The sequence below is a fragment of the Pristiophorus japonicus genome, chromosome 1, assembly GCF_044704955.1.
Source record: "Pristiophorus japonicus isolate sPriJap1 chromosome 1, sPriJap1.hap1, whole genome shotgun sequence".
Classification (NCBI taxonomy): domain Eukaryota; kingdom Metazoa; phylum Chordata; class Chondrichthyes; family Pristiophoridae; genus Pristiophorus; species Pristiophorus japonicus.
The window spans coordinates 281528979-281551444 of record NC_091977.1 but is presented as its reverse complement, the minus strand read 5'-3'; positions in this window follow the sequence as shown (position 1 = coordinate 281551444).

Here is a 22466-nt window from a genome sequence, read left to right as displayed (position 1 = left end):
TCTTTGTGGTCGAGAGAATGGGCCTTTACTCTCTGGAGTTTAGGTGATCTCATTGAAACATACAAGATTCTGAAGGGGACTGACAGGGTAGATGCTGAGAAATTGTTTCCCCTGGCTGGAGTGTCTAGAACTTGGGGACATAGTCTCAGGATAAGGGGAAGGCCATTTAAGACTGAGATGAGGAAGAATTTCTTCTTGTAGAGGGTTGTGAATCTTAGGAATTCTCTGTGGATGCTGAGTGTTTGAATATATTAAAAGTTGAGATCGCTAGATTTTTGGACTCTAGGGAAATCAAGCAATATAGGGATCGGGCAGGAAAGTGGAGTTGAGGGCGAAGATCAGCCATGATCTCATTGAATGGTGGAGCAGGCTCACGGGCCGTATGGCCTACTCCTGCTCCTAATTCTTATGTTCTTATGTTCTTAGAAGGTCGGAAACTCAGCACAGGGTTGAATAGCTCATCATCATCATCATAGGCAGTCCTTCAGAATCGAGGAAGACTTGCTACCACTCTTAAAATGAGTCCATAGGTGGCTGAACAGTCCAATACGAGAACCACAGTCCCTGTCACAGGTGGGATAGATAGTCATTGAGGGAACGGGTGGGTAGGACGGGTTTGCCGCACACTCTTTCCGCTGTCTGCGCTTGATTTCTGCATGCTCTCAGCGATGAGACTCGAGGTGCTCAGCGCCCTGCCAGATGCACTTCCTCCACTTAGGGCGGTCTTTGGCCAGGGACTCCCAGGTGTCAGTGAGCTCCTCATGACCTTTTCTTTTACCAATATCAGAAAAGGGCAATCCCGGGGCAAGAAGAGGACTGTCCCAAACGGCCATAGCTAGAAACACAGCGTACCTTTTATCTCTACTTAGGTCGCCATAAAAACAGAATCTTAAAAGGTGGTTAAGAAAGCATATGGAATTCTTGCCTTTATTAGCCGAGGCATAGAATACAAGAGCAGGGAGGTTATACTTGAACTGTATAAAACACTAGTTAGGCCACAGCTAGAGCACTGTGTGCAGTTCTGGTCACCACATTACAGGAAAGATGTGATTGCATTAAAGAGGGTACAGAGGAGATTTATGAGGATGTTGCCTGGACTGGAGAATTTTAGCTATGAGGAAAGATTGGATAGGCTCGGTTTGTTTTCTTTGGAACAGAGGAGGCTGAGGGGAGACCTTATTAAGGTGTATAAAATTATGAGGGACCTAGATCGAGTGGATAGGACAGACCTATTTCTCTTGGACGTGCACTTGAGAGCTGGAAAGTGGGATTAGCTTGGATAGCTCTTTGTCGGCTGTCACGGACATGATGGGCCGAAATGGCCTCCTTCTATGCTGTAAATTTCTATGATTCTATGATTCTATAATCCACACACCAGAGCAATATCTGGGCACAGCATTTCTCCCTCTCTCTGTACACACTTGGAGAGAGGCAGCTCTGAGAGGAGACTACTGGGCTATATTCAGTCAGAGCAAGCCGCATGAAAGGGAGGAACATCAAGCAGAAAGCTGGGATTTGTAAGTGATTTTGATCCTAGCCCAATTGCTAGACGGACGGTTCGAATCGCCCCGCCTTACGAAAGTTCTATACCCGGGGATAAGTCATGGACAGGAATGCTTCGGTGAAAAATCGTACTTATATTTATTTGGTCTAACCTACACTGGCTAAAACATGCACGACTAAATGAAATCACTGTCTCTGTGGAGAATAAGATCCAGGTACAAACAACATACATACAGTACAGAAATGAGGACCTGTAACATGCAGTAATTCCCTTGTTACTTTGGTGGATTCTAACTCCACTGCTACCAACGAATTGCCCAGTCGCATAAGACCCTTCGCCAAACCGAGCTTCATCCCCAGAATAGCCCCAAAAAAACTTCACTTCTGAGAAAAACCCTGAGTCCTTACACCTCACTCAGCTCGCTTGGGATATCTGGTTACCGGCTTGGGACACTCGCGACCATGCTCACCACCACACACAGTCAGTCTCGATCGCTCAGCTCAGCTGTGGGAAGTCACTGCCTGGAGGCCGTATCCTGTGAGGGGTTTGCGGTTCTCTGTCTCAGCGGCTTCTTCTGTGGAACTGCGGCTTCCTCCTCTGATACTTCTTCTTGTTACATCGATCTTGCTGGAGCAAGAGCAAGAGGGAGCCAGAGAATGGTGGAAAAAGAGTCTATCTTTATAGGAGTCTTGCTACCCCTATCTTTCCCACCAATCTTTAAAATCCTTTGTTACTAAGCACTCCGTTGCTATGTCAGTGATGGGCCATCATCAGACCCATGTGTATTCTGTGATTGGACTAATGGCCCAGAGTCTGGGACATATCTCAGTCTTTGTGTTGGGAAACAAAACTGGCTCCTCTTCGGCTGGCCAGGCTAGTGGGTTCATTGTTCTGCTTCTCTTCTGAGATGGAGGTGAGAAGTGCTTTTGCATATTAGAGTGGCTTTCTAATCTGGTTACTGGCTTCAAGTTAACGATTGCCTCAGATTCCTGAGCCCCTTTGTCAATGGCCGCCTTCCTTTTGCTAGGACTGGTGGGCGCACCCGTACATCCTGGATTTTGTCACAGCCAATCGCCATGCGGTCTCTAGAGTTTTAACAAACCAGCTTTTTCACGTATCAGCACAGGGTGATCCCATCACAGGGAAAATACCCTCAGAAAAATTTCATAAATCCATGAAATATTTTCGATTGAGTCCATGCTTTAAACAGAATTTGCGATCACGTCAACCCCCCATTTGATGTTTTTTCTTTCCATAAAGCATCACTCGACGAGAGAATAGGTCAAAGTCCCCCACAAGTGAAGCTGTTCCCCTGGTTTTACGTTTTAAAACCCCAGAACCGTACCCCTTACTGCGTGTCACAGTTCCCTTCTACAGAGTCAAAACACCAGTGAAAAAGGCTTCTTCACACATTCAAATGGCTTGGACTAATCCACAAGACGTTACCAAACGTCATCGCGCCCATCACACAGTACAGCATTGACAGGTGGTAACACATTACAAAAATCACAACAGCGCACATCGCGCAATACAGAGTAAAACTATAACTAGAATATAATACACTTGCTTACAGAATGGTACATTGCAAGTTTTAGCAGGGAGAAACCATCATCAACATAAATCAATTACACCTCTCCGGGTCGATCGAACACCCTTTGCCACCGCGCTCGGAGCATCTGGCTCCGGCTCCTGCAGCTGGTGCAAAACAAGTAGCCTACGAGCAACAATTGTATGATAACTAATGCATGGGAACAGACACGGCTCCAGGGAGGAATCTCTACATTCAGACCGATGTCCCACCACAGTGGCGGGACAATCCCCTTGATCTCCTCGAGAGCTCAACTGTCTTTATTAACTCAGTGAGGTGTTCCGGCAGAAAAGGGATCGGGTACCCAAAATGCTCCACATAGTCCTGGAGATGCATGAAGGTGTTGTTCACAGTGAGGTGAATGGTCGAGGGTTTGGGCCACTTGAACCTCAGCCTTGGGTTTGAAACAAAAGCTGTTGTCGCTCACCGGACACCATATGTCCTGGCTGTACCGGTAGCGGACCATAGTATGTCCCACTCCCCACGTATGCTACCTGTGTAGGTACGTGATCTGGTGCCATCACTTCCATGGTGCAATTGATAGGTTCCATGCCTGCAGAAGCAAACCCACATTCTGATCGAGCAAAAGCAGTCAAGTGCTGAGGACACAGTATTACTTGTGCACCCCGGCTCTGGCATCCGGAGAGGTCAGTGCGTGTCATAGCATGCTCCCACTCTATGACATACGGCGGGACTGCTTTAAAATGAACATGCACTCCTCCATGAATGACCCCGATATCCTTAACCCTGTATACCGGTGCTGGCCGGGATGACCCGCCCATTACCGATATCCTCACTAAAATTCCCATCACTGTATGGTTGGACCACCCACAATCTACAGGGACAGGGTAGGCTTCAGAGGCTAAACGAAGCTGGCACGGGCTCAATGAATTGCTATACGGGTGCAGCGCGGCCAGATACTTGTTACTTAACTATGAAGGGACGCGACCTTGCCTCAGGTCCTCCAGGTTACTGTGGCCCATACAGCATGCACACCTCATTCCGTGTAGCCTGCTCCGAGGCATTCCTGTCCTACCGTATCAAATCATTAACAGTTTTAGCGTGCCTCTCCAGCTCCGCAATGACCTCTTTTAAATGAGCGGTCATTGCCTGGTCCTCATGAAGCTCTGAACCCACCGCTATGTTCTCTTCCCCTAGAATCTTATGCAGTTGGTTCTTTAACCCAGCGATCTGCATCTGGAGTTGTACATCATCCATTCTATTAACAACACCTGCTCCTGTACTGAACGCTGTGGCTTCATCGTTCCAGGTCCCTCTTCTCTGCCTCCCGGACCCCACACTATTCCCAACATTCAGATCATAAAGCTGTTCTTTATCTACATTTCCATACTCCAGTTCATAAAATTCCTGAAACATCACTTGTAACAGAGCTTCATAAAGCTTCTCCATCTTTTTCAGGCACCACATAGGCAGGTGGACTTCAGTCACGGTCAGGATCACGGATGCCACGGAATAGTGCATGTTCAGAAACAAAACTTTGTCAGTAGGGATTAACACCCCCCATTCCCTGGACCCCAGGTGGTGGTGGGACACCTATCTACAGTCGTCTGTACCATCGGGGCTCTGGGCGGGGGCTTCCTGGTGTATGAGATGAGCTCTGTGGCGTTGATGGTGTTCAGGGGATTTGGGATCACATAGGAATCCATACTCCAACCCCAACCAATCCCACCCCTGGTGTCCTGCCATCGCCTGCTAAACGCGATCGACACACCCGTTGGGCAGATCTTTTACGACCCCCACATACACACATAAATCCCTTCCTCGGATTCTCACCACTTATCCCAACACACATTCACTCCTTCCTGAGAACCTGTGATCGTCCGGTACATGTCGTTACCTAATCTTTCTCAGTCAGCTGTCTGGCCCTTGTGTCCGCGCTCAGTTTCCTGAGCCACCACCACCTTCCTAGTGGAATGTGTCCCCCACAGCTAAGGCACACCCGTTTACCCTCCGTTACCCTAACTGGAGAGGTGGTGACCCCTATTCTCGGACATGGGATGGACGCTTCACCGTAGGTGAACTTGTCATGGCTGGAATACTGGGTGGAATTCGACCCCAGCCATCCCGGCCACCTTCCCTTGTGGAGATAGACACTCGCCCCATTCTTCGAGCCACCTCCAGTGGTCACGGTCGGTCCGTCTCCGCCGGTGCAGCCGAAGACAACCGATTTCTCGGTGTCGCCCCTGCGACTCATGCTGGCTTCAATCATGGCGATCAGGTTTAATATGGCTGACTTCATCCTGTTCTTAGGTATTCTCTGAAAAACCCACAGAATGCAACATTGTCCTTGGGGTGATGCCTCACCTTTCCAGACGCAGCTAAACATGATTATCTTTGGTAACCGGAATACATGTAAATCACAAACTATACAGACAAGCTAAGGCAACAGATAGGAGAGAAAGAAGTTATGTACAGTGCCACCCGTCTCCGGATGGCCACACTACATGTCCTTGACCCTGGGCCTCTGATGACCCCGGCTTCCTTCGTTCACCGGTGTGTAAGGAGACATCCACAGCGTCCTGGGCCGTGAGATCCTGGCACTCCTTCCCACTCCAGCCCCCACAGGCGGAACAGCTGGTCCCTCTGTGGTCGCTTCACAATCCCAGATTATGGGCTGGAGACCCACACCTGTACCACAGCTCACCACTCCCTACTGTTCCTCCTCTTATCAGCTCTTTCCCCAGGGTTCAAAAGCTTGCACTGATTGATATGGAACTACTTAGTGCGTCGGGCATTTTGACCGCATATACCATCGGACTTGCCTTATCCATGATACAGTATGGTCCCAAGTATAGCGGTTCAAAAGTCCCTACCCTAGCCAAGTTTCTGACCTTTACTTGATCTCCGACCTTCCACTCGTGGTGCTTCTGAGCAATAAACGATTTCTACGATCTTGCTTCCCCCATGTTCCTGGATCTGTTTGAGATGCAGTACATGACTGGACGTTCTCATGACCCTGTCAGTCATGAGCTCATGCGGGGAATACCTGTGCTTCTAGACGGGCTGGCTCGGACCCCCATCAGAACTAACGGCACAACCTCCACCCATTTTCTAGGCGAGTCTCCCGTCTCCTTCCGTAAACTTTCCTTGATGGTCCTATTCATCCGCTCTACAATCCCCGATGACTGCAGGTTGTGGGCGACGTACCATTTACCCTCGACACCTAGCATCTTCAGAGTCGCCTGCATGACTGTCCCTGTGAAGTAACTCCCCTGATCGGACTCCACATACTGTGGTAGCCCCCACCTAGAGAACACTTCTCTCACTCGCGTAAAGTCCTGTCCCTGCAGTACAAACTCACACGAGGCACATGCTGAAGTCAAGGTCACTCAGGACCTGCACCTTTACTACACAGCTCTCGAATGCCGCTCTTGCCTGAGACCTGTCCTCATATACCTGTCTGGGACAGGTATCCGGTGTCTCCTGCAAGTGCACCCCTGATGGTAAGGTAAGCTAGTGGTTACAGGTCATCTCTAGTTACAGTCATGTATAGCATGGTAAGATACAGTTATGTACAGTAGTGTGAGATACATGACAACTAGAATCCTTGCGGTCCCCAAAGCTGTGGCTGTTCGGCAAGGGAAGGCTTCTACCCATTGAGAGAACACATCTACCATGACCAGGCAGTGCTTGTAACCCCCTGCGTGGTGGGCAGTGGTCCGATATAATCCACCTGTATGGGCTGCCACAGTCCCCCCACTCTCCTAGTGTGTCCCATGGATACCTTCCTTTTCTGGGGGTCAGGAATGTTAGCAGCACACACCAAGCAACCCGTGCAGAAGTTGCAGACGTCCTCTCTCAGTTGCGGCCACCACCCTGCCTGTTCCACCCATTGCCAGGTGGTCTCTGGCCCGGGGTGCCCCACTCCTGGACCCTCGTGGGCCAAATGAAGGAATTCTCTCTGGTGCTGCTGCGGAACTACCCACTGTTCCCTTCTGAAAACCATCCCTTCCTTTACCGTAATACCTGCCACTCCGTATGGACCCTCTACCTTAACTCCCTTAGCCAGTGTCTCCAGAACAGTCTTTAGGATGGGATCCTATGCCTAGACCATCTTTAGGTCTGGGGTCAATGCTACCCCTGCACTCCCTTGTGTCCCATCTCTGTCTCTGATCGCTGCTACCAACTCGACCCATATGGATCCCAAAACGTGCCTGTTCGAGCACCTTCTTTGGCCAGTACGTTGGCCTGCTGATTGCCTTCTGCACGGGGTTCTGTCTTAGACTGGGCCTTGACTTTGTGGATATAGAAACCCACCTGGGTTCTTATCGATGTTATAATCTGTCGCAACAATGGCTTGGTTGCTCGGGGTTTCCCGTCTGCAGATGTGAACCCGCGATGAGACCAAGTGGCTAAATATTCTGTACACGAATTGCAAGTGAACATACTGTCCGAGCAAAGCATGTAGGATGTAGGGAACTCTTCAGGGTGGGTAACCACATACACCATTTAGACAGTTCAGCGTACTGGGCGCTCATGGTGCTCGGGAGTTTAATGGCCCTGGCAATGCCTGCCTTGGGTCAAAAATCCCGCATCCAGTGAGTCACTCCCCTGCCACCACTGTACTGGGCTGTGTACATAGATCTCACGGCCTGTGGGATGATGCCAGCTCGAAACCCAATGTCTACGTCCCATATTCCTTCAACAGAACATGTGTGAGCCACCCCTGGCTAGATCAAATTTGCGGCGAGCTTGCACTCACAGAGGCCTTTCACACTCAAATTCATCTGAGAGAGCAATAAAGTCCAGCGAGCAATGTGTGTACTGCTCAGTTTGCCATCCTTTATCTTCCCATCCAGAAGCATCTGGGTGGGCATATGATGGTTAAGAGAGTTATCGGGGACGCCCCCGTGAAGATTTGTGATCTCTTCACGGCCCAATGTGTGGCGAGCAGGTGCCTCTCACAATTGGAGCACCCCCTCTCTACATCTGTGAGGTTTCTTGATGAGTATACCACAGGCCTCAGCTTGCCATACTGCTCCTGGAGCAGCACTGCACTCAAACTGTCCCCTGTGGCAGCTACCTCCAAAAAGAACTCCTCTCCCCCATCAATCGCTCCTAAAGCCGGTGCGGTCCGCAGATCTCTCTTCAGATGACTAAAAGCTGCCATGCAGTCCTCATCCCACTCCCAGCCCACTCCCTTGTGGAGGAGCCGGAGTAGAGGGGCTGCCGTAGTCCTCTATAAAATCCCTGCAGTTACCTGTGAGTCCCAGGAAGGATCTTACCTTCGTTACCGTGGTCGGGGCAGGTAGCCCCTTTACCGCCTTCCTCCTCGTCTCATCAATGGCCCTCTCCCCAGCAGTCGCGATTGTTCTGGGCAGATGGGAATATACTGCCTGCTGCCACATCCCTACCCTGCCCTGCTGGAATGACTGCGCGGAGAGCAGCCACTAACACCACGAACGGATCAGTGCTGCTTCTCGCCACAGCTGCGGCTTTCTGAGCTGCGGCTTTCCGCACTGGCGCTGGAGGATCCCCTTTCACACTCCCTTTGTCAGGTACTGGGCAGTCTGTCCTCCAGTGCCCTTTACTCCTGCACCCATAACAACCCTGCTTCTTCTCTGAGCTACCCACTTCCTAGCGCTACTCTTTTCTAATGTTGCCTCCACTAGGCTTTAACGCGTGCACTCTGCCCTTTGGTTTGTCATCCTCACCCCTACCATTCTTAAAAGAGAGAGTTAACTGCCGGATCATACTCTCTTCTGTGGTCTGGGGATCCCTGGAATTGAACCACCTCTCTGCTTTGACTTTGATCCTGGGCAGGCTGTTCGCCACCAGGGTCCTCAGCCAATGAGTCCTCGGCTCCGCCTGCCGCTGCGCCCGGTTGGGCAACCCCACACAGGCACTCCGGTAGACGGGCCAAAGCCTGTCCGCGAAAGCCTGCGGTGCTTCCCCAGCTAACTGCAGTGTCCTTTCCACTCAGGAGAAGGGACTTCTATCATTGAGGCCCATAGCCTCAAGGATGTCATCCTTTATCCCCTCAAACGTACCCTGCTCCCTTTTGCTACCCGCTGAGAGCAACTGGTGGAGAATAAGATCCAGGTTACAAACAACATACATACTGTACAGAACTGAGGACCTGTAGCATGCAGTAATTCCTGGTTGCTATGGTGGATTCTAACTCCACCGCTACCAATGAATTACCCAGTCGCATAAGTCCCTTCACCTGGCTAAACCAAATGAAACTTCATCCCCAAAATAGCCCCGAAAAAGCTTCATTTCTGAGAAAAAACCTGAGCCATTACACCTCATCCAGATTGCCTGGGATATCTGGTTACCGGCTTGGGACACTCGTGACCATGCTCACCACCACACACAGTCAGTCTCGATCGCTCAGCTCAGCTGTGGGAAGTCACCGCTTGGAGGCCGTATCCTGTGAGGGGTATGCACTTCTCTGTCTCAGCGGCTTCTTCTGTGGAACTGCGGCTTCCTCCTCTGGTACTTCTTCTTGTTACGTCGATCTTGGTGGAGCGAGAGCGAGAGGGAACCAGAGAATGGTGAAAAAGAGTCTATCTACATAAGAGTCTTTCTACCCCTATCTTTCCCGCCAATCTTTTAAAATCCTTTTGTTTCTAAGCACTCCGGTCAAGTCAGTGATGGGCCATCATCAGACCCATGTGTATTCCATGATTAGACTAATGGCCCAGAGTCTGGGACATATCTCGGTCTTTGTGCTGGGAAAAAAAACTGTCTCCTCTTCGGCTGGCCAGGTTCATTGTTCTGCTTCTCTTCTGAGATGGAGGTGAGAAGTGCTTTTGCATATTAGAGTAGCTTTCTAATCTGGTTACTAGCTTCAAGTTAACAAGTGCCTCAGATTCCTGAGCCCCTTTGTCAATGGCCCCCTTCCTTTTGCTAGGACTGGCGGGCGCACCCGTACATCCTGGATTTTGTCACAGCCAACCACCAAGAGGTCTCTAGAGTTTTAACAAACCAGCCTTCAGCACAGGGTGATCCCATCACAGGGAAAATACGCTCAGAAAAAACCCATAAAGTTCATGAAATATTCTCGACTGAATCCATTCTTTAAACAGAGACTTTGCGATCTCTTCAGTTTGATCACTTGCTCCACACTCTGGTTACCTCTTGCTCTGTGACCCGCCTGATGAGCCTCATGTAAGCTTGGCTATGAAAAGTTCCCACGCGATTAGGATCATACAACGTGATGGAAGGAGAATCAATTTGTTGTGTGCAAATAAATAAATGATTTGTGCTTTTGCCTGCACATTTGTCTCTGTCTATTATTGAAACCTTACTCTAATCCTACCCTGCTTCACGGGTTTGCTACTCAAAGGGTCACAATTTACAGATCAAAACACTACAGCTGCAAGTCTCAGAACTTTTTGAAATATTATACCACACACTGTCCCCTTTTACCCTTTGGTCCTGTGGGTCCTCCTTACACAAATATATTCATGCAGGCGTTGGCTTGCATTTCTCCACTTCAAAACACAAATTTAATTTTAATGCAAAAACTGTCACAAAATGCAAATTTACTCCTAACAATTGGCTCAGCTGCTGAGTTTAAACCCATAATAGACAATGTAACCTTGACGTTAACATCACGGAAATTATTATTGATGCCAATTCTGTTACTTTCCTAAGAGGGTCAAATTTTTTTGTGCATTGAAGCCAATTCAAAATTAAGGGTGCCTTAAAGTGTAGCAATGTGGCATGTTACTGGACTTTTGCAAATTCTTCCAAAATGTAGTATTCGAGGTTAACATGTAGACCCATTTGTTTTGGTTGTTAAGAACCAAATAGGAGTGATTATGCAAAATTTCATTCCTGAGATCCACCTCCTCGGTACTGCAAGAAGCTGTTCAACACGCATGGCGTTCATTAATCAAAAAATATATCACTCTACCATCACAGTTTCCAGGGAGTGCCTACAATGCACAGCTCTTAAGAGAACAATAAGTTCTCCAATTATTCCTAAGTGATAACAGGTTGGAAGCAGCCTTCCCAAATGTGCCTGCACTCTCAGCAAACAGCTTCAGTTGCTTTTATGTTTCATGTGATATGTGATGATCTTTGCAACTAACCTTTCATTATTGCTATTGTTTGTCTAGAAAGTATAAATTTCCATATTGACAAATTTAATAGTGGTGTGTTGTGCCTTTATTAAAAATAATGGCCCTGAAATCCCTGTCCTCTGCTTCCCGCTAAAAAGATCCGCACTTACCTTTTCTTGCTGCGTCCACCAGAGATCCAGGTCCTGAGGCCTCCTCTCCCTGAGCATTGGAGCGTGCACATATGGACGGATGTAGAGCTGGACTGGAGTCACGTGGCACTGCGCAGCCAATCCAGGTAAAGTATTTTCTCTTTATAATAATGGGAACTCTGTAAATAGGAGTACTCATTATTATGATTAAGAAACACCCCCCAACATCAAAACAACAATAAAATAATAGAAAAAATAGATCACATATTTAACATTAATTTAAATTATTAGAAAATATATATATTTTTCCGATTTTTTAAAAAAGTTTTTTAATTAGCTTAGTGGGGAGGGATTTTAACTTTAAAATGTGTTTTTTAAATTTTATATGTTTTTGTATGTTTTAAAACTCTTACGCTGTTAAAAGTTTTCAGGACATTCACTGGGCAAGAGATGCGAATATCCTGGCTGTGGGGATACAGAGCTTGACAGATCAGAAAAGCCGGTTTTCGGCGCATGCACATCGTGTGCCAAAAAACGGCTTTTGCGATGCCTTCCCAGGTCCGTTCACACTCCATACGGACCCAGGGAGACAAGATTTCAGGGCCAATAGTTGAATGTGCAGCTTGTACTTGAAATCATTCTGATGTGCTATTGGAAAGAAAGACTTGCATTTATATAGTGCCTTTCATGACCTGCAGATGTCTCAAAGCGCTTTACAGCCAATGAAGTACTTTTGGAGTGTAGTCAGTGTTGTAATGTGGGAAACGCAGCAGCTAATTTGCGCACAAGCAAGCTCCCACAAACAGCAATGTGATGCTGCCCAGATAATCTGTTTTTTTGTTATGTTGATTGAGTGATAAATATTGTCTAGGACATGTGTAAAAGCTTCTTGAGAGCTCTGTTGATGATGTGCTTTGACGGATCTTGCGGTATTTCTCTAGCGACTTGAGGTGTTTACTGTACATGGTCCACTTTTCTGAGCCATACAGGAGGGCGGGTATTACTACGGCCTTGTAGACCATGAGCTAGGTGACATTTTTGAGGGCCTGGTCTTCACACACTCTTTTCCTTAGGCGGCCAAAGGCTGCACTGGCGTACTGGAGGCAGTGTTGGATCTCGTTTTCAATGCCTGCTCTTTTTGATAGGAGGCTCCCGAGATAAGGGAAGTAGTCCATGTTGTCCAGGACTGCACCCTGGATATTGATGTCTGGGGGGCAGTGCTGTGCGGCGAGGACAGGCTGGTGGAGGACCTTTGTCTTACTGATGTTTAGCGTAAGGCCCATGCTTTCGTATGCCTCAGTAAATACGTCGACTATGTCCTGGAGTTCAGTCTCTGTCTGTGTGCAGACACAGGCGTCATCCGCGTACTGTAGCTCAACAACAGGGGTTGGGGTAGTCTTGGACTTGGCCTGGGGACGGCGAAGGTTGAACAGTTTCCCACTGGTTCTGTGGTTTAGTTCCACTCCAGCGGGGGGCTTGTCAATTGTGAGGTGGAGCATGAGAAGATTGAGAAGAGGGTTGGGGCAATGACGCAGCCCTGCTTGACCCCAGTCCGGACATGGATTGGTTCTGTGATGGATCCGTTGGTGAGGATTACGGCCTGCATGTCATCACGGAGCAGGCGGAGGATGGTGACGTACTTTTTGGGGCATCCTCAATCGAGACTCTGCCTTTGACTCGAGTGTTCTCGACTCCATTCCACAGCATGCTACCCGCCACCACCTCAGTGAGATCCCAACACTGCATGAGATAGAAAAAGCCGTAAGACAGCTAAAAAATAACAAGGCTACGGGAGCGGATGGAATCCCTGCTGAGGCACTGAACTATGGCAGAGGCACTGCTGGCGCGAATACATGGCCTCATCTCTCTCATCTGGAGGGAGGAGAACATGCCGGGAGATCTCAGAGATGCAGTGATCGTGCCCATATTTTAAAAAGGGGACAAGTCCGACTGCGGCAACTACAGAGGAATCTCCCTGTTATCAGCTATTGGGAAAGTTGTCGCTAGAGTCCTCCTCAACCGTCTTCTCCCTGTGGTCGAGGAGCTCCTCCTGGAGTCGCAGTGCGGATTTCGTCCCCTCCGGGACACAACGGACATGATTTTTGCAGCGCGACAACTGCAGGAAAAATGCAGGGAACAGCGCCAGCCCCTATAAATGGCCTTCTTCGACCTTCTTTGACACTGTCAACCGCGAGGGTCTATGGAGCATCCTCCTCCGTTTCGGATGCCCCCAAAAGTACGTCACCATCCTTTACAGCCAATAAAGTACTGTGGAAGTGCATTCACTGCTATAATGTAGGACGTGCCACAAACAGCCACTCATCTGTTTCTCTGCGTAAGTCCAAACATCCCCGTTTAGGGGCTGAATCTTAATGTTGCTCAATAATCTCGCCAAATGCAAACCCATTGCATTGCCACAAGGTCATTGAAATTCTCACCTTCTCTGGATTAGGTTCCAAGTATATTGATTGTTAATGGTGTCTTAGATCTTGGACTCTGAAGCCACGACTGCATGAATGGCATCATTCATCAGAGATGTGCTTATCATCTGTGTTCCTGAGATTCCCCCTGCAAATGCCACCAATGTCAGTTAGCCTGTAGAGTATAGAACCTTTGCTGTACAACACTGCTCAACTGACTGGCAGGTGTAGTCAATGTTGTGCTCTGCTCAGAGGCAAATAGCCAATGAACCCACTTGTGCTACTGAATTGACCGCCATTTCACAACTGGACCCATGTGGTCTTAATCACAAAGCAATTCAACAGGAACTATGGCAATGCTAGACCTCGACTCAGCAGACTGCTTCAGCCCTCACCTCGCTTGTTTCACGCCCATGTGAAGTGATTCTTCCTCTAAGTCTGTGAAACCTCCTAGAATGCTCGGAGCTGAAATTCCACCTGGGTGCACCAGTCTACTACCTTACCTTCAGCAATGGAACCGCCACTGAATTTCAGCTCACTTGAAGTCAATTTTAACTTGGGTGCGGGCAGTGGTGCGGGGCGGAAGGGAAAGCACCCGCGATGAGCTCAGTGGAGGCCTGGGCCATTTTTACTCCTGGAATTCATTTGAATAAAGCAGGACACTCTCAGTGAGTGAGAGCAAAAATCGGGCTGGGGCCCCAAGGACACTGGCAACCCAAATGGAATTGGCCCAGGCATAAAGTTAGTTCTGGGGAGAGGGGTTAGCAGCTGATCCTGGCGCTGGGATTGGGGAGGCCTAAGGACAGCTTGCAGGGACTGAGGAATCACCCCTGCTCCTCCTGGCTCTACAAATCTTCCACAAAAAAATTAACATTTCTAAATTTACCGCAGTCTCTTTTGCCCACTCTATAATTCCCACCATGGTTTGGCTATCTGTGCGGGCCTTCTGAATCAGGAAGTGAAAATTCCCTTACAGTTCCAGCGACGGCACCGGGCCACAACTTTCCAATATAAAGTACGCCCCTGACATGCTGAGGACAAGCGCCCCTCCCCTGCCAGTTCTCAGGTGAGTTAAGATGGTGGTTGGAAGACGTTGGGAATCCTGTGCGACCCTCCCACCATCTTAACTTGCCCCACCAGCACCGATCCCACCAAACACAGGGTTAACATCTACTGCCTTATCTCTAAACTGGTGCCTGCTTCAAGTGAGGATGGCACTGAGTCATTACCGAGAGGGCCCAGTTTTCTGCTACAATAACAAGAAGAAAAAGCCATACGACAAGTTCACATGCGGACTTGGCCATGCTGATGGTTGGACAAAGCATACACGACACATTTCAACAGGCTCCACATTCATTGCTTCACACCTGTTGCAATTTCAATTGAACAAACCAGAAGCATGTTGCTCTCCACCAACTCATGAGCCTCCCATCTGCTGAATGTTTCGAAGAGGAGTCGGTCTGCTGAGACTTTCCTGACATCAGCAATCAGCACCCTCTTTTGTCTGCTGCCTGTTTTTTAGAAGAATAACTATTTTGTGTTAGTGTAGCATTACACAAATCCATCACACACAGTGCACTGACATGTAAGGCCCCTTTTGGAAAGGACATTAAAAATCATAGAGTGAGTACAGCATACATTCTCCAGGATAATACTGGGTGATATAATTAAAGGCAGAGGTTTGAGAGATTGGGACAATTTACACTGAAGCATGGTAAGCTAATAGGGATTTTAAAATTATTAAGAGTCTTGATAGGTTCAAAATGGGGAGTCAGTAACAAGGAGTCATCAATTTATAATGATTATTAAGTGATGAGAGAGGTTAAGAGAAATGTCATGATGCAGAGAGTTATTGGTGCATGGCATGCTTGATCACAGGGAGTAGCTAGGGCAGAGACCATTGCATCCTTTAAGGGAAGAGTAGATAAACATTTGAAGCAGAGGAAGTTAAAGGCCTATGGCGAGAAAGCATGGCAGTTGGATTGGTATTAAATTGCTCTAGCAGAGAGCTGGCACAGACACATAGCATTACATAGGATATGCAGCACAGAAACAGGTCATTCGGCTCAACCAGCACATCCTGGCAATTATGCTCCACTCGAGCCTCCTCCCGCCTTTCCTCATCTAAATCTGTCAGCATAATCCTCTATTCCCTTCTCATTCATATGTTTGTCAAGACTCCTCTTACATGCATGTATACTATTCGCTTCAACCACTCCCTGTGGTAGCAAGTTCCACAAGGTGGGCTGAAAATAGTGTACGAGAGAAAGCTTGCAGGGAACATTAAGACAGACTGCAAAAACTTCTACAGATATGTAAAGAGAAAAAGGTTAGTAAAGACAAACGTAGGTCCCCTGCAGTCAGAATCAGGGGAAGTCATAACGGGGAACAAAAAATGGCAGACCAATTGAACAAGTACTTTGGTTCGGTATTCACTCAGGCGGATACAAACAAACTTCCGGATATAAAAGGGGTCAGAGGGTCTAGAAAGAAGGAGGAACTGAGGGAAATCCTTATTAGTCGGGAAATTGAGTTGGGAAAATTGATGGGATTGAAGGCCGATAAATCCCAGGGCCTGATGGACTGCATCCCAGAGTACTTAAGAAGGTGGCCTTGGAAATAGCGGATGCATTGACAGTCATTTTCCAACATTCCATAGACTCTGGATCGGTTCCTATCGAATGGAGGGTAGCCAATGTAACCCCACTTTTTAAAAAAGGAGGGAGAGAGAAAACAGGGAATTATAGACCGGTCAGCCTGATATCGGTAGTGGGTAAAATGATGGAATCAATTATTAAGGATGTCATAGCAGCGCATTTGGAAAGAGGTGACATGATAGGTCCAAGTCAGCATGGATTTGCGAAAGGGAAATCATGCTTGACAAATCTTCTGGAATTTTTTGAGGATGTTTCCAGTAGAGTGGACAAGGGAGAACCAGTTGATGTAGTGTATTTGGACTTTCAGAAGGCTTTCGATAAGGTCCCACACAAGAGATTAATGTGCAAAGTTAAAGCGCATGGGATTGGGGGTAGTGTGCTGACGTGGATTGAGAACTGGTTGGCAGACAGGAAGCAAAGAGCAGGAGTAAATGGGTACTTTTCAGAATGGCAGGCAGTGATTAGTGGGGTACCGCAAGGTTCTGTGCTGGGGCCCAGCTGTTTACACTGTACATTAATGATTTAGATGAGGGGATTAAATGTAGTATCTCCAAATTTGTGGATGACACTAAGTTGGGTGGCAGTGTGAGCTGCGAGGAGGATGCTATGAGGCTGCAGAGCGACTTGGATAGGTTAGGTGAGTGGGCAAATGCATGACAGATGAAGTATAATGTGGATAAATGTGAGGTTATCCACTTTGGTGGTAAAAACAGAGAGACAGACTATTATCTGAATGGTGACAGATTAGGAAAAGGGGAGGTGCAACGAGACCTGGGTGTCATGGTACATCAGTCATTGAAGGTTGGCATGCAGGTACAGCAGGCGGTTAAGAAAGCAAATGACATGTTGGCCTTCATAGCGCGGGGATTTGAGTACAGGGGCAGGGAGGTGTTACTACAGTTGTACAAGGCCTTGGTGAAGCCACACCTGGAATATTGTGTACAGTTTTGGTCTCCTAACTTGAGGAAGGACATTCTTGCTATTGAGAGAGTGCAGCGAAGGTTCACCAGACTGATTCCCGGAATGGCGGGACTGACCTATCAAGATAGACTGGATCAACTGGATTTGTATTCACTGGAGTTCAGATGAATGAGAGGGGATCTCATAGAAACGTTTAAAATTCTGACGGATTTAGACAGGTTAGATGCAGGAAGAATGTTCCCAATGTTGGAGAAGTCCAGAACCAGGGGTCACAGTCTAAGGATAAGGGGTAAGCCATTTATGACCGAGATGAGGAGAAACTTCTTCACCCAGAGAGTGGTGAACCTGTGGAATTCTCTACCACAGAAAGTTGTTGAGGCCAATTCACTAAATATATTCAAAAAGGAGTTCGATGTGGTCCTTACTACTAGGGGGATCAAGGAGTATGGCGAGAAAGCAGGAATGGGGTACTGAAGTTGCATGTTCAGCCATGAACTCATTGAATGGCGGTGCAGGCTCAAAGGGCCGAATGGCCTACTCCTGCACCTATTTTCTATGTTTCTATGTTTCTATGAATGGCCTCCATCTATACCGAAGACTTATATGGTTCCTGCTATGCTCATAATAAAGGATGAAACTGAGTACTGTGTACAATGAGCAAGTGTGACCTTAGCTTCTTTAATAAGATTCCAGATTGCAGGTACCTCGTGGGTGGCCTGCTTATATACAATGCTCCCAAGGGATACTGGGATCCCTTGGGACTCCGATAGGTAGGCCCTCTGGTGTAATACAGGTTGCAAGGGGTTAAATACATAACAGTTCCATTTATGCATTCATTGTAAAGCTGTTTTGTAGGCAGCATTGTAAGATTTGCTCCGCCGCTCTTGTTAGAATCATAGAATCTTAGAACAGTTACAGTACGGTCCGTCAAGCCGGCTCGCTGCAAGAGTGCTTCAGCTAGTCCCAATCCCCTGCCTCTTCCCCATAGCCCTGCACATTTATTTATTTCAGGTACGTACCAATTCTCTTTTGAAAGCAGTGATTGAGTCTGCCTCCACCACGCTTTCAGCCAGTGCATTCCAGGTCTTAACCACTCGTTGCGTTAAAAAGTTTTTTCTTATGTCACCTTTGGTTCTTTTGCCAATTACCTTAAATCTCTGTCCTCTGGTTCTCAACTCTTCTGCCAACTCTTCTATCTACTCTGTCCAGACCCCTTATTAGTTTGAACACCTCTATTAAATCTCTGCTTAAACTTCTCTGCACGAAGGAGAACAATCCCAGCTTCTCCCATTAATCCACATAACTGAAGTCCCTTATCTCGGAAACCATTTCTTGTAAAAACTCATTCTGCGCTCTCTCTAAGACCTTTACATCCTTCCAAAAGTGCGGGACCCAGAATTGGATACAATGGGGCAGAAATTCAGAGGAGGACTTCCCACGGCCAAATCAATAAAGAATAGAAATAAAATGCGCACTTACCTGAAGCTGCTGCGCCCGCTGGAACTCCCAATGCACAGGCTTCCTCTCCCTGCAACGCGCAGCGCGTGCACGTTGGGACATCCGCAGGAGTCACGTGTGCCTGGACACCCAATCACAGGTAAGTATTTTCTCATTCATTGTCATAGGAGGTTCATAAGTTACGAAATTCCTATTATAATGAATGAGAAAAGCCCCAAAACTCACAAAAAATACATAAAACATTTAAAAAATCACTTCACATAATTAACTGATAGAAATTAAAAATGTTACACATGTTTTTTAAAGAAAAGAAATTGCTGATTTTTTTTTTAAAGTCAGGCTTAGGGTTTAAAATAACATTATCTCAGAGGGCAGGGTTTTAACATAAATGTGTTTTTTTAACTTTAATTTTAATCATGTTTTTTCTATGTTTTTAAACTCTTACGCCTGTAAAAGTAGGCTATGCGCTTCTTTTTCAGGCACAAGAGTTTTGAGGACATTTGCCTTGCAAGATATGGGTAAATAGCCCAAACTTCCATATACAAATGTCCTCGCTCCCAATCTGCAGATGATCGGTCAAGCTCCAGCTTGACAGATCGGAAAAGCCGGTTTGCAATGCATGAGCATTGTGCGCTGAAAACCGGCTTTTCCGATGCCTTCCCGGGTCCGTACAGGTCCAGGACGTCGGAAATTCTGCCCCCAGTTGAGGCCGAACCAGTGTTTTATACAGGTTCATCAGAACTTTCTTACTATTGTACTCTATGCCTCTTATTTATGAAGCCCAGAATCCCATATGCTTCATTAACTGCTTTCACAATCTTTCCTGCCACCTTCACGAGTTGTGCACATATACCCCCAGGTCTCTCTGTTCATTCACCCCCTTTAGTATTGTACTCTTTAGTTTATATTTCCTCTCCTCATTCTGTCTACCAAAATGTATCACTTCAAACATAGACATAGAAAATAGGTGCAGGAGTAGGCCATTGGGCCCTTCGAGCCTGCACCACCATTCAATATGATCATGGCTGATCAACTTCAGTACCCCATTCCTGCTTTCTCTCCATACCCCTTGATCCCCTTAGCCGTAAGGGCCATATCTAACTCCCTCTTGAATATATCAAACGAACTGGCATCAACAACTATCTGTGGTAGAGAATTCCACAGGTTCACAACTTTCTGAGTGAAGAAGTTTCTCCTTATCTCGGTCCTAAATGGCTTACCCCTTATCCTTGGACTATGACCCATGGTTCTGGACTTCCCCAACACCTGGAACATTCTTCCTGCATCTAACCTGTCCAATCCCGTCAGAATTTTATATGTTTCTATGAGATCCCCTCTCATTTGTGGGAGACACTCCTAACCTGGACTTTAAGGTATAAAAGAGGAAGCTCCACCCACCTTCTCCACTTCAGTGCTGGCTAATAAAGGTTACTGGTCACAGAGTGACCTTCTCTCAAGTATGGACCTCGTGTGCATTTATACTGTATAGTAAGGACATACAATTAACTAATTTACTGCAGTTTTATGCTGAAACATCAATACGTGCAGGTTTCCTGGATCTTTTGCTCCACTTCCGTGACATGTCTGCCCCATGAGAAAGAGCAGCTGACGTAAGTTTTCTGCGTTTATGTCCGTAATGCGCTGGCGTTGATTTACATCCATATATTTATGCACTGCACAGCCTGAAGTCACTGATATCAACAAAACTGAGAAGTTTCAGCATTGGAAAGAAAGAAAGACTTGCATTTATATAGCGCCTTTCACGACCACCGGACTCTTCAAAGCGCTTTACAGACAATGAAGTACTTTTTGGAGAATAGTCACTGTTGTAACATAGGAAATGCGGCAGCCAATTTGTGCACAGCAAGTTCGCACAAACAGGAATGTGATAATGACCAGATAATCTGTTTTTATTATATTGATTGAGGGATAGATATTGGCCAGGCCACCGGGGATAATTCCCCTGCTCTTCTTTGAAATAGTGCCATGGGATCTTTTACGTCCACCTGAGAGAGCAGCCAGGGCCTCAGTTTAATGTCTCATCCGAAAGAGTTTGGAAGAGTCCCCAAACATTCTAGCTTTATTTCTGCAGTTTGATAGCAATTTTCTGTGTGATTTATTTATATCCATGTCTTACCTGCACTATACATAACCAAACTTCTGGGGGAAGCCGAAACGGAGGAGCACGCTCCATAATCCCTCATGGTTGACAGTGTCAAAGGCCTTTGTGAGGTCAAAGAAGACCACGTACAACAGTTGATGCTGTTCCCTGCATTTCTCTTGCAATTGTCGCGTGGTGAAGATCATGTCCATTGTGCCCCTTAGTGGGCGGAATCCACATTGTGACTCTGGGAGGAGCTCTTCAGCCACAGGGAGAAGACAGTTAAGGAGGATTCTTGTGATGACTTTCCCAGTGGCCGATAGCAGGGAGATTCCGCTATAGTTGCCGGAGTCGGACTTGTCCCCTTTTATGAAGATGGTCATGATTATGGCATCTCTGAGATCTCTTGACATGCTCTCCTCCTTCCAGATGAGAGAGATGAGGTCATGCATTCATGCCAATAGTTTCCTTGCCATACTTTAGTGTCTCAGCAGGGATTCCATCTGCTCCTGATGCCTTGTTGTTCTTGAGCTGACGGATGGCCTTTTCTACCTCGTGCTGAGATGGTGATGGGTAGCATGCTGCAGGATGGAGTCGAGGACACTCATGTTGAAGGCACGTGGACCAATTTCCATACCCTGGGAGCCTACTATCAGCAAGGGCAGACATCGATGACGAGGTCCAACACCCCTTCCAGTGTGCCAGCACAACCTTCGGTCACCTGAGGAAGAGTGTGTTTGAAGACCAGACCTTAAATCTAGCACCAAGCTTATGGTCTACTGGGCTGTAGTAATACCCGCCCTCCTGTATGGCTCAGATACGTGGACCATATACAGTAGACACCTCCTAGTGCTGGAGAAATACCACCAACGCTGCCTCCGCAAGATCCTGCAAATCCACTGGGAGGATAGATGCACCAATGTCAGTGTTCTTGATCAGACCAACATCCCCAGCATCGAAGCACTGACAACACTCGACCAACTCCGTTGGGCAGGCCACATCATCCGCATGCCCGACACGAGACTCCCAAAGCAAGCGCTCTATTCAGAACTTCTACATGGCAGGCAAGCCCCAGGTGGGCAGAGGAAACATTTCAAGGACGCCCTCAAAGCCTCCTTGATAGAGTGCAACATCCCTACCGACACCTGGGAGTCCCTGGCCAAAGACCATCCTAAGTGGAGGAAGTGCATCCGGGAGGGCGCTGAACACCTCGAGTCTCGTCGCCGAGAGCATGCAGAAAACAAGCGCAGGCAGCGGAAGGAGTGTGCAGCAAACCAGACTCCCTACCCACCCTCCTTTCCTCCTGTCCCACCTGTAACAGAGACTGTAATTCCCATATTGGACTGTACTGTCACCTAAGAATTCACTTTTAGAGTGGAAGCAAGACTTCCTCGATTTCGAGGGACTGCCTTTGATGATGATAACCAAAGTACTGTCAGTATTACTGCGGCCGAGTTTTTCGGAAACATGTGTTCAGAAGGAGTAAGCACCTGGAATGGCCGACCCAATGCACATGTTGCTGTTCTGCATAATAATTGAAGAGGAAGAGGAGCAGCAGAGGCAAGAGGCTCTGAGAGTGAGGCACCATGGCAGAGTACAGCAGGCCACGTGATTACCCCCCACCCCTCAGAGAGT